The sequence below is a fragment of the Pristis pectinata genome, chromosome 18, assembly GCF_009764475.1.
Source record: "Pristis pectinata isolate sPriPec2 chromosome 18, sPriPec2.1.pri, whole genome shotgun sequence".
In the NCBI taxonomy this organism is placed as follows: domain Eukaryota; kingdom Metazoa; phylum Chordata; class Chondrichthyes; order Rhinopristiformes; family Pristidae; genus Pristis; species Pristis pectinata.
The window spans coordinates 9,422,705-9,435,227 of NC_067422.1; positions in this window are offsets into that span (position 1 = coordinate 9,422,705).

Consider the following 12,523-nt stretch of genomic DNA (forward strand, 5'->3'; position numbering starts at 1 on the left):
ACGGGATGCAGATGTCACTGGGTAACACCAGAAATTATTGTCCATCCCTGGATGCTACTGAACCAAGTTAAACCACACAAGCTGACCCATGACGTTCAACAATTTTGGTGGGTCAGGAGTCACATATAGGTCAGATATTCCTCCCTGAAGAATTTTAAAAGTCCATCTGAGACATTGTCATTCTGTGGTTTCATGGACTAATATTTTTAATTTAAAATTTCAAATTTATATAATTACTTGAATTTAAATTCACCCATTACCATGCTGCGATCCAAACTCCCATGCCTGGGTCAATGGTCAAGAACTTTGGTTACTAATCCAGTAACTTCACCACAACACTACCCAGAATGGTGCCTCCTGACAATTAGGAAATCTCCTTTGGACTGTCTTCAATGCTAGTGTATCCTTTTTCAGGCAAGGAGTCCAAAACAGTGTGCAGTACTCCAGGTGTGGCTCCACCAGCTCCCTTGTACAATTATAACAAATGTTCCCCCATTTCTAAGCTCCAACCCCTTGCGATAAAGGCCAACTTGCCATTTGCCCACTTAACTAGCACCTGCCTGCTAACTTTTTGCAATTCATGCACTAGAATGCCTAGATCGCTCTGTACTTCACTCATCTGCAGTCTTGCTCCATTTAGGCAATAATCTGCCTTTTTATTCCTCTTACTGAACTGCAAGATCTCACAATATCCCACACTGAATTCCATTTGCCAAGTTTTTGCCCAACCATCCAATCTATCTGCTGCTGTAGGATCACAATGTCCTCATCACAACATGCCCTTCCACCACACTGTGTCGTCAGTAAACTTGGATACCTTACATTTTGTTCCCTCCTCCAGGTTGTTAATGCAAATGGTAAATAATTGAGGGCCAAAAACTGATCTCCGGGGTACTCCATAAGTTACATCCTTCCAACCGGAAGACACATTTGATAACCAGTTTTCAATCCCTGCTAACGCACCTCTTCCAATACCATGAGCTCTCAACTTTTTAAGTCAACTTGACTGATGTATTAGGATTTTGCAGTACTATCACTTCAGCTGCATAGATCTTAAGGAAGCAAAATGGTTTGTCGAAGGGTTATTCTGCTTACGCCCTCAAGAACATTCAATGCACAATTAGAAACTGCTCACCAATTGACATGCTCCTGTACATGTCAACATGACGGAAATTAGTAGACTAAATGACCTCTCACTAAATAACACAGTGGTCCATTTCATCATTGAGATAGCTTAATGTGAATAAGTTATGATGCTGAAGATTGGAAACTGATGAACTGCAGTTTCAAAAAAAACAAAAGCACTATGTAAAAAGGAAACTGTTTTACACTCCCATTTTTGAGGTGTACATGGGATTAGTATAACTGAATGCACCTAATGGGAGCCATTTCAACATAAAGCAAACAGTAAGTTATTACACAAGTTCCTCCAGCAACTCGAGTTCTGCTCCAGATTCCAGCATCTGCAGTCTCGTGCCTCCAGCTTGGAACTTGGATCATTTCACACTTACAGATTAGGAGCAGGAGTAGATCCCTCAAGCCTGCTTCACCAGGTAATAAGATCATGGCTGATCTAATTGTAACCTTAGCTCCACATTCCTGTCTACCCACAATCATCCCCTTTATTCATCAAATACCTATCTACCTCCGCCTTAAAAATATTCAAAGACTACTTCCACCACACTTTGACAAGTTCCAAAGACTCACAATCCTCAGAGACAAATGTCACCTCACCTTGGTCTAAAAATAAAAAATCACCCTTTTAAAACAGCACACCCTAGTCCTCAATTCTCCCACAAGAGGAAGCATCCCCCGTCACATCCATCCTGTCAAGAACCCTCAACATCTAATACACTTCAATTATCTTCCTTCTCTCTTCTGAACTACAGGGAATAGAATCCTGGTCCACCCACTCCCCATAAAACCACATGATCATTTCAGGCACTAGGCAAGTAAACATCCCCTGAACTACTTCCAGCAGGTTATCTTCCTTAAATGAGACCAATACTTTAGACAGTACTCCCGATATTCTCCCCAATCCCCCACTTAACTGAAGCATAACCTCCCAATTTTTGTATTTAATTCAATAACATTTTGCAAACTTTCTTAATTATTTTCTGTAGACGCACTAGCCTTTTGCGAATCACGAACTGGGATATCCAGAACTCCACAGAGAGGTTGCTTTCAGTTGTTGAACCAGATGTGCTGCATCGAATATTGAGATCTGCAAAATGAGTCATTTGGCAATTGCCTCCTATAAACAAGGTTTGTTTGGGAGTGGTTGAGACATTAAGTGGGTTAAACCTAAGAAGAAGCTTGAGAACTGCAAGCGAGAACGGAATATCAAAAGGGTGCAATAAAGGTGGTGGGGGGGGGGGGGTGGTGAGGGGCAAAATCCGCATGGAACATGATCTTAGCAACATATCAATATTGGCAGAATAAACAAATCAGCTCTTACGCTAGATTCGCCATCTAAAACATTACCTCTGTTCCTCTCTGCCTAGAAGCTCTCATGCCTCCAGCATGTTCTGTTTTTTTATCTTAGAGACCCAGTTTTCTTCTGATTGATTGCTTGATTCATTCATTCATTCCTCTGGTTCTTTCCAAATCTTTAATCGAGGTTCTAATTGTAAGAAAACCAACACCTTAATCAAACAAATTAGCTGCTGAGTAAATTTGCAAGTTCCCTGTTAATTGGTACTTAACAAGTTGTAAAATAATTATCACTGAGTCCATGTCTACTCCTGGGTGCAATGGCAGTGTTGGTTACCAATTAGTTAACACCAATTGCACAAAATCATCTTGGTTTACAGCATAATTAGCACCACAATTAGCACATGCAGTTAAATAAAGGCACTTCTATCTTAATTGTATCTGGCATTTGTCTCAATCTTGCATACAATGGAGTTCTCTGCTATCACTTCGCTAATGTGCATACACAACACAGGAAGTAGTACAATGGAGACTGCAGATGCACCTGGTTCCATCTTCTCATCATGCTTCATCCCTCTTTGGTCCACCTTTAACTACCAGCCAGTGTCCTACCACCCCTCCCCCCCCCCCCCCCCCCCCCCCCACTTTTATACTGGCTATCTTCACTCTTCACTCTTTGTCCTGCAGAGTCTTGACTTGAAACATTAACAATTCCTTCCCCCTTCCCCTGCTGAGTTCCTCCAGCAGCTTTTTTTTTGCTACTGTAAGTTGCAGCAAACACAAAATGCTGGAGGAACTCAGCAGGTCAGGCAGCATCCATGGAGGGAAATGGACAGTTGACGTTTCGGATGGAATTCCTTCCCCGTTTTGAACTGAAATGCCGACTGTCCATTTCCCTCCACAGATGCTGCCCGACCCGCTGAGTTCCTCCAGCATCTCGGGTGTTGCTCCAGATTGCCAGCATATGCCGTCTCTCTTGTGTCTCCAGTTGTCTGTCAGGTCAAGAAGTGTTCATCAACCCACAGATGGATCCTGAATATTGCTACAGATGTTTTGCTCAACAAAGTGAATATGTGCTCCTTATATCATTGTAAGTGATCTAGGGTCAGATTTCAGAGAAAGAGAAAGTCAGTCAAACACATTGATGGGTCTGGAGTTACGTATGGGCCAGACTGGGGGAGGACCACGTACTCCCTTCTCCAAAGGAAAGCAGTGAACTTAGTAGGTTTGCAATGACAATCCAATGGTCTTGTGCTTCCATTACTGAGACTAGTAATATTTTTTAATTCCAGATTTATTTAATTACATGAATTAAAATTCCCAGTTGTTTTGGCAGGATTTGAACTCTCTCTCTCTCTCTCTCTCTCTCTCTCTCTCTCTCTCTGGGTCAATGGTCGAGAACTCCAGCGTGTAATACAAACCTGCATATTTCACTACATGCCTTTGGAGAAGGGAATACGTGGTCCTTGCCAAATCTGGCCCATGTGTAACTCCAGACCCATCAGAACTGGTAAGACAGCACTTGGAATATTGTGCACGGTTTTGGTCACCCTATTATAGGAAAGATGTTATTAAACTAGAAAGAGTGCAGAAAAGATTTACCAGGATGTTGCCTGGACTTGGAGACCTGAGTTACAGGGAAGAGGTTGCGTAGACTAGGACTTTATTCCCTGGAATGTAGAAGACTGAGGGGTGACCTGATAGAGGTGTATAAGATCATGAGGGATATAGAACATAGAACATTACAGCACACTACAGGCCCTTCAGCCCATGATATTGTGCCAACATTTTATCCTGCTCTAAGATCTATCTGACCCTTCCCTCCCACATAGCCCTCCATTTCTCTTTCATTCATGCGTCTATCTAAGAGTCTCTTAAATGTCCCTAATGTATCTGCCCCCACAACCTCTGCTGGCAATGCATTCCACGTACCTACCACTCTCTGTGTAAAAAACTTACCCCTGACATCCCCCTTATATCTTTCTCCAATTACCTTAAAAACATAGAAAACCTACAGCACAATACAGGCCCTTTGGCCTACAAAGTTGTGCCAAACATGTCCCTACCTTAGAAATTACTAGGCATACCCATAGCCCTCTATTTTTCTAAGCTTCATGTACCTATCCAGAAGTCTCTTAAAAGACCCTGTTGTATGCCCCTCGTGTTAGCCACTGTCGCCCTGGGAAGAAGTCTCTGACTGTCCACTAGATCTATGCCTCTTATCATCTTGTACACCTCTATCAAGTCACCTCTCATCCTTCTTCTCTCCAAAGAGAAAAGCCCTAGCTCGCTCAACCTATCCTCAATAAGACATGTTCTCTAATCCAGGCAGCATCCTGGTAAATCTCCTTTGCACCCTCTCTAAAGTCTCCACATCCTTCCTCTAATGAGGTGACCAGAACTGAACACAATACTCCAAGTGTGGTCTAACCAGAGTTTGATAGAGCTGCAACATTACCTTCGCAGCTTTTGAACTCATTACCCCAACTAATGAAGGCCAACACACCATACGCCTTCTTAACAACCCTATCGACCTGTGCTGCCACCTTGAGGGATCTATGGATGTGGAGACACGGTGAAAGCACGTAGTCTTTTTCCCAGGGAGGAGGTGCTAAAAACAAAAGGAAATAGGTTTAAGATCAGAGGTGAGAGACTTAAAAGGGACATCTGGGACATCTTCTTCACGCAAAGGGTGGTGCGTATTTGGAATGAGCTGCCAGAAATAGTGTTTGAGGTGGGCACATTAGCAACATTTAAAAGCCATCTAGATAAGTACATGGATAGGACAGGTTTAGAGGGCTGCGGACCAAATGCGGGCAGATGGGACTCACTAGCTGCGCAACACAGTCAGCATGGATGAGTTGGGCCGAAGGGCCTGTTTCCATGCTGTATGACTCTATGACTATAACTTCTAATCCAGTAATTTAACCACTATGACAGCCTTCACTTGGGCTACCTGTAAAGGAATTATGTGTGGCACAGAGACACAGCTAGTATAGCTGCTGCCCCACAGTGTTAGTGTTCAGGTCTCCACCTGCTCTGCACACATCCCAGTAATCTCAGCAACACGCACAACTCCCTCAGCAGTTACTGCAATTGGCTGCAGATGACAATATAAAGCTCAATGGACAAGTAGTCTCAAAAAATGGGCAGAATTTATGGTGTAAGATGGGTGGAATTTTCTGAGTAAACTGGATGCAATTCACAACTAATTTGTCATTTGGGTGTAAAGCAGAGAGCTGTTTCCCTGGAACTGTGGAACTGTTACATGTGGCCTGAGTGCTTTTGCTGGATCAACTGATGCATCGGCAGAGCTCTGTAAGGAGAGGAAATGGTACAACTGTACCCTGCACAGGTTTGCATGGATAACAGTTTTATTTATGTCAAGTTTCCATGACAACAGGAGAGACGTTTAAACTCAGAACTTCTAATCAGACTAGAAAATGTGTATAATCAGATTTGCTTTCTGTTGTCTGCTAGCATCTGACATTTTTCTCTAGTTTCCTTGGAAGCTCTATCGTAGTAAATAATCACTGCCCCCCCCCCCCCCCATCCACATAAAGAAATAGCTACCTGCAGAATTCAATTCAATTACAAAACCAGAAATATGTCAGGATAATAATGTGAAATGATTTTATACCAATAACTTATTTCATAGAACATAGAACAGTACATCACAGGAACAGGCCCTTTGGCCCACGATGCCTATGCCAAACGTGATGCCGATTTAAACTGCACAACTGCCTGCATGTGGTCTATATCCTTCCATTCCCTACCTGCTCCTGCATCTATCTGAATGCCTCTTAAATGTTGCTTCCTATCTGATTCCACCATTTCTGGCTGGGCGTTCTAGGCACCTACCACTCTCAGCGTAAAAACACTTGCCACAAAAATCCCCTTTAAACTTTCCTCCTCTCACCTTTAAGCTATGCCCTCTAGTATTTGACATTTTCACCTTAGGGAAACGATTCTATCTATCCTGTCTATGCCTCTCATAATTTTACATGCAACGACACTCACCAATTTTTATCGATGCACCATAGACAGCATCCTAACTGGATGCATCACAGCTTGGTACGGCAACTGCTCTGCCCAGGACCACAAGAAACTGCAGAGAGTTGTGGACACAGTTCAGCACATCATGGAAACCAGCCTCCCCTCCATGGACTCTGTCTACGCTTCTTGCTGTCTTGGTAAAGCAGCCGGCATAATCAAAGATCCCACCCACCCCGGACGTTCTCTCTTCTCCCCTCTCCCATCAGGCAGAAGATACAAAAGCCTGAAAGCACATATCACCAGGCTCAAGGACAGCTTCTATCCCGCTGGTATAAGACTATCGAATGGTTCCCAGGTATGATAAGATGGACTCTTGACCTCAGAATCTACCTCATCATGACCTTGCACCTTATTGTCTACCTGCACTGCACTTTCTCTGTAGCTGTGACACTTTATTCTGCATTCTGTATTGTTTTACCCTGTTCTACCTCAATGCACTGTGTAATGAATTGATCTGTACAAACAGTATTCAAGACAAGTTTTTCACTGTACCTAAGTACAAGTGACAATAATAAACCAATACCAATTCCATCTGTTCTAGCAACTTTATTGTCTCACTGTACATGTCTTCGTACAACCCATAAATCCTTAGGTTCATATAAGCCTGCTTTAATTTAATTTTCTAAACTGCCACAGATTACTTAAGAGCACAATGATGTTAAATGTTTACATTAAACATGTTAAACAACATCTTTTACACATTTTAGGAACAAGGGCCTTCTCTGTCAAAGGTCAATTCCTATCAATCTTAATCATTCCATGCTGCTGACATTTTCTTTGGAGGCTTAAATTTTTTTTTGCCTTCCTTAATCAATCCCGGATGGAAGTTTGAATTTGTCCAGTGGTCAAACACTATTCAAGTGTTAACAACACAGTGAATATTAAATTGGGAATTTGTATTCATGGTGCTACTTACATGACCTCAGGTTAACCCATGAGGCCAAGGAAGATCTCTTCAGGTATGGTCACTGTTGTAATGTAGGAAACGCAGTAAGCTCTCAACAAGACCAATCTTTTGGTGACCAACTTAGCTTCAGGTGTGGGAAAGATATTGGCTAAGAGACTTCCTGAAGTCACTACCGGAGGTACGGTAGTTTAGCGGTTAGCGTAACGCTATTACGGCACCAGCAACCCGGGTTCAATGCCGGCCACTGTCTGTAAGGAGTTTGTACGTTCTCCCTGTGTCAGCGTGGGTTTCCTCAGGGTGCTCCGGTTTCCTCCCACATTCCAAAAGACGTATGGGTTAGGAAGTTGTGGGCATGCTATGTTGGCGCCGGAAGCGTGGCGACACTTGTGGGCTGCCCCCAGAATATTCTACTCAAAAGATGCATTTCACTGTGTGTTTCGATGTACATGTAACTAATAAAGATACCTTATCTTATCTTATCTTAAAAGAAGGATATTATGGAAGTGCTCAGCAGTGTCATTCATACCTGTGACAGGAGGTTAACATTCTGGGCGGTAAACCTCCCAAATTTACAAAGATATTTTGATGAAGGAATTAAACCCCAAAGCCTTAATTCAGCTACTGATAGGATGTGTACTTGTAGCATTTATAATCTAATTTCTCCCAGTCCATCACTCACATTTGTCCAATTAGAGCAGTGTTTTTTTTGAACCAGGCCTCTGCACTTCTTCCAGATTGTGCTGTGGGATATTCTACATTCACTGCAGACATGATAGGCTGAAGGGCCACTTTCCATGTCGCATGGCTCTGTGACTGAGGAAGAGACAGCTGACGCAGAAACTGAAGAGCAGTCTTATTATCAGAGCCACTCTTTGAGAAATAAGTAATTTTTCTCATGGTTCAAAGCAGTTTATTAAATTCTCCAGAATAATTCCAAACAATTTAGAAAATCCTTCAGGGCACTACGACATTTTTGCATTGTTCATTTAAAACAACATTAATCATTGTTCATTGAGTGGTATCAATGCATTGTTCCAACTAGACTAATGGTGAATGATGCAAGCAGAGAAATAAGATCATATGTGCTGGAAATATATATCAGTTTAGCAGTAGCTGGATTAATGCTTTGGGTTGACGCCTTCATCAAAATACGATTGTAAATTCTGGAGGTTTACTGCCCAGATGTTAAACTCTCTTCACAGGTACAAATATCCCTGATGTGCACTTCCGTAATCTCCTCCACTTGCTTCCTGGACTCTGAAAGTGTTGGGATTGAAATAAATTTCACTCCCTCACAACATAAAGAACAGAATGTGCAGTAGCTGTGTTGTACTGACCCTCCATTCAAAGCTTTGGTTTGTCTGCCATGTTGCCTCAGTCTGCTGTTGCCACTGGCAAAATACATCATGCTATGCGTGCACACAGCATTTAATGATGGGCCCTGCCCTTTGTATTATCAGAGTGAAGGGCACAGCTCCAAGCTGACAAACACAACTGAACACTCCATTACATTACCAAGTCACCCTGTGGGATTTTGTCTTGAAATACTACACTTCCTCAAGAAGGTTGAACAAAGATTGAATGAGAAACACTGCTACCAAAATTTAAACTTGAGTGCTTGGATAAATAAACTATTCTTTGGGATCCTAACAAAAGTAATTAGGTCATCTTCCTGTGCCAGCCTCCCCACTGAGTTCTGAATTCCTTCTTTCTTCTGAAATGTATCTATGGCTAACTTTCACCCTTTATCCACCAGACTGTCCTTAACCCTTTATCAAAGACCTGTTGGGAAATCGCAGCCATACATGGACTCTTTGTTGCATCCATTTGCACCAACTTCTTCTCTGCCAAGTGAGGCTGGTGTTCTGAATTGTTAATCGCACAATTCAGGATTCCATGGTTAAATTCAATGTCTTCAGCGCAGTACTGAAGGAGCAGTGCACTGTCTGAGCAGTAGGGAGGTTAAAAAAAATCCCCACCTCCCCCATCTCTCCAACCCTCAGGGCAACATAAGAGGTCCTATGCAACTAATTCGAGCTCCACCTCCATGTCTGGCTCATTGGTTAGTCCTCAAACAAATTCACAAAAAAGATTGCACAACAACAGAAACAGAGAATGCCGCAGACACTCAGCGGATCACAAAAGGAAAGAGAGTTAATGTTTTAAGATCATGAAGGTTAATATGAACAGCAAAGGGCAGAGAGAACACATTCAAAGGAACATGTTTAAAGCTGGGAAGTGCAGAGCTGTAGGAAATGCCCAACAAGTCATGCTCTACTGGCAGAGAAAGAAAAAACTGGGCAATATATAGACGGCTGAGCTCGAGCAAAACTGGCCAGTTCTGAAACAAACAGAAAAAGCGAGTTAGCTGACATTGTTGAGTGTGATATTGAGTCTGGAAAGCTACAACATGCCCTGTCAAAGTCAAGTTTATTGTCATCTGCACAAGTCCCTGTGTACACAGGTGCAATGAAAAACTTACTTTGCAGCAGCATCACAGGCACAGAGCATCAGAGACACAACATTCACAAGAAAAACATAAATTAAACATGAATTACAGTGAGAAGATGAGGTGCTGTACCATGCTCAACGCGGTGCTGAAGACATTAAGTTGAAATGGGATGTCTGAATTGTGTGCTATTTGTATTCGTCTTGTACAATAACAGTCTGGATGTGAACAGTGGAGGCATCATTAGGAAGTTTGCAGACAATACAAATATTGGGTGGAGGTGTTAATAGTGAGGAAGATCTTCTTTGGCTGCAGACCAATATTGAGGAGTTGGTAAGATAGGCAGAACAATGGCAGATAGAATTTCGTTTGGAAGATGTGACATGATACACTTTGGGAGGATTAATAAGGGCAGGACAAAGGGTGGGATCCCAAGTAAGTACTAAGGAACAGAGGGTCATTGGTGAACACGTTCAAGGATCCTTGAAGGCAGCAGCACTAGTAGATCAGGAAAGAAGCCACATAGGTTGTCTGGGATGGAGAGTTTCAGCTGTGGGGAAAGGCAGGAGAGGCTGGGTCTGTTTTCCTTTGAGAAAGGGTGGCTGTAAAATAAGATAAGATATCTTTATTAGTCACATGTACATCGAAACACACAGTGAAATGCATCTTTTGGGTAGAATGTTCTGGGGGTCAGCCCGCAAGTGTCGCCACGCTTCCAGCGCCAACATAGCATGCCTAACCCATACGTCTTTGGAATGTGAGCATTGGTGCCCTGGGAAAGAGGCGCTGGCTGTCCACTCTACCTATTCCTCTTACTATTTTGTCTCCCCTCATCCTCTTTCTCTCCAAAGAGTAAAGCCCCAGCTCCCTTAGTCTCTCCTCATAATGCGTACTCTCTAAACCAGGCAGCATCCTGGTAAATCTCCTCTGCACCCTTTCCAACACTTCCACATCCCTTTCCTCCCACATTCCAAGGACGTACGGGTTAGGAAGTTGTGGGCATGCTATGTTGGCGCCGGAAGAATGGCGACACTTGCGGGCTGCCCCCAGAACACTCTACGCAAAAGGTGCATTTCACTGTGTGTTTCGATGTACATGTGACTAATAAAGAAATCTTATCTTACCTTAAGAGTTGGGTCAAAGGAGTGGGGTTGATTTTATCTAGAACACTGAACACAGTACAGCACAGGAACAGGCCCTTCAGCCCACAATGTTGTACCAAACTAATTAAATTTATGACACCCCTTCTGCCTGCACATGATCCATATCCCTCCATTCTCAGCACATTCACGTGCCTATCTAAAAGCCTCTTAGATGCCTCTATCGTATCTGCCTCCACCACCATCCCTGCCAGCACATTCCAGGCACCCACCACTCTGTGTAAAACACTTGCCCCGCACATCTTCTTTGAACTTTCCCCCTTTCACTTTAAATGCATGCCCTCCAGTATTAGACATTTCGACTCTGGGAGGAAGAAACCAGCTGTCTACTCTATAATGTTATAAACTTTTATCAGGTCTTCCCTCAGCCTCCATTACTCTGGAGAAAACAACCCCAGTTTGTCCAACCTCTCCTTATAGCACATGTCCTCTAATCCAGGCAGCATCCTGGTAAACCTCTTCTGCACCTTCTCCAAAGTCTCCACATCCTTCCCATAATAGGGGGACAAGAATTGAATGCAATACTCCAGATGCGGCCTAACCAGAGTTTTATCTATTGGGGAAGCTTCTCCTATGGTGATTAACTTGTGCCAATCGGCTTTGTCAGTACTTCTTGACATGAGGCACTCAGAATCTGAACGCAGATTGTCCTTTGGAAGCAGAAACTGTTCATTTCCACTTGCTGCCATTAGGTGGCGAGAGATGCTGAGGTTTCCATCAGATTTCCATGTAACCTTCCAGAAGTTCATCTTCCTTCTGATGGATGGCGTTTAGCACTGTCATATGTGGTGGTACTTCAGCTGGATGTGGATGTACCTGCCCAAGGTCATCAGTATAATGACCCTGGCGTTAACAGTGTAGCAGTTAGCGTAATGTTATTACAGCGCCAGTGACGCGGGTTCAATTCCCGCCGCTGTCTGTAAGGAGTTTGTACGTTCTCCCCGTGTCTGCGTGGGTTTCCTCCGGGTGCTCCGGTTTCCTCCTACTTTCCAAAGACGTACGGGTTGGGAAGTTGCGGGCGTGCTATGTTGGCGCCAGAAGCGTGGCGACACTTGCGGGCTGCCCCCTGAACACTCTACGCAAAAGGTACATTTCACGGTGTGTTTCGATGTACATGTGACTAATAAAGATATCTTATCTATTTGCTGCAGTCATCTTTTGAGGTGATGTTACTGGAATAAGTTCCTTACTTCAGTGAGTTGGATGTTTGTATACATTACTCAAAGGCTGCAGTAATAGAACAGTTAGAAGTTAGCATAATCTGAGCTGATGTTTGCAGTGGTTTGTAATGTTTATCATTGTGCCACTAAGGTGTATCCCTGTAAAAAGATATTCGAATTTTGAAGCACTGTTTGACAGGAAATAAAGCACATGTTTCTTGGAGTTTTATTTGGAATTTCAAAGCATTGTAAATTATTGAAGCAACTAGCAATGTAAGCAATGGAAGATTTCTGTGATCAAAGTGCTCTGGAAGTTAAAGTGAGCTGTACCTGATTGCTCCTCCTCTGACCTCAATGA